The sequence below is a fragment of the Nannospalax galili genome, unplaced genomic scaffold (genome assembly GCF_000622305.1).
Source record: "Nannospalax galili isolate Female #2095 unplaced genomic scaffold, S.galili_v1.0 scaffold341, whole genome shotgun sequence".
Lineage (NCBI taxonomy): Eukaryota > Metazoa > Chordata > Mammalia > Rodentia > Spalacidae > Nannospalax > Nannospalax galili.
This window is the reverse complement of record NW_008346082.1, coordinates 922,227-923,750: the sequence shown is the minus strand read 5'-3', so window position 1 is coordinate 923,750 and position 1,524 is coordinate 922,227.

Below are 1,524 nucleotides of genomic sequence, written 5' to 3'. Positions count from 1 at the left end.
TTTAAACTGAAACTAATCAGAAGAGATAAAGAGGGCCACTTCATTCTGATCAAAGGAACAATAAACCATGAAGATATTACAATCATGAATATATATTCACCAAATTCTGGTGCACCCAACTTCATAAAAACAGTACTACAGGACTTTAAGACCCAGATTAATCCCAACTTATTAATAGTAGGGGACTTCAATACCCGATTGTCACCATTAGATAGGTCAACAGGACAGAGAATTAACAGAGAGACACAATACCATATATCAAATGGACCTAACAGACATCTACCGAATATTCCACCCAAGCACCAAAGAATATACTTTCTATTCAGCGCCCCATGGAACCTTCTCCAACATCGACCATGGGCACAAAAAAAAACCTCAACAAATACAGAAAGATTGAAATAATTCCATGCATTCTATCAGACCACAATGTAATAAAGCTTACAATCAACACCTGAAGAAACCCCAGGAACCACATGAACACACAGAGATTAGACAACACACCCCTGAATGATGAGCTAAGCAAACGGTGGCTGTCTCTGATGTCCTACTGTATAAAAAGGCGGAGCTGAAATAAACCAGGGCTGCAGTCTCTACTGACAGCCCTCCCAAGTATCTTTTCTGTCTCTTGTTTTTTCTTTCAATCCTCACTCCCCCTTTCAGGTACTGTCCGTCTTGGCCAGCTGGCACCAGCAACCTCCAAATCAACAAAATCAGAGATGAAAGGGGAAACATCACAACAGACACCAAAGACATCTAGAACATTATAAGGGAATACTTAAAAACCTATATGCTACTCAGTTTGAAAACCTAAAAGAAATGGATGGGTACCTAAAAACATGGGAACCACCAAAACTAAACCAAGAAGAGATCAACAGCTTAAATAGACCCATAACACGTAAGGAAATTGAAACAATAATACAAAACGTACCAACTAAAAAAATCCCAGCACCAGATGGATTTACAGCAGAATTCTATCAGACATTTAAAGAAGAACTACATCCAATACTACTTAACTTATTCAAAAAGATAGAAATGGAGGGAGAATTTCCAACTTCCTTCTATGAAGCCAGCATCACTCTAATACCAAAGCCAGGTAAAGATACAACCAAAAAAGAAAACTATAGACCCATAACCTTATGACTATAGATGCAAAAATTCCCAACAAAATACTTGCAAACTGCACACAGACACACATCAAAAAGATCATCCACCATGATCAAGTCGGCTTTATTCCAGAGGTGCAGGGATAGTTCAATATACATGTCAATAAATGTCATAAATCATACAAATGGGCTCAACGACAAGAACCACATGATCATTTCAATAGATGAAGAGAAGGCCTTTGACAAAATTCAACATGCTTTTATGTTTAAAGTTCTAGAGAGAATTGGACTGGAGGGAACATACCTCAACATAATTAAAGCCATATATAACAAACCCACAGCCAACATCATTCTAAATGGAAAAAAACTGGAAGCATTCCCATTGAAATCAGGAACCAGACAAGGCTGCCCACTATCCCCA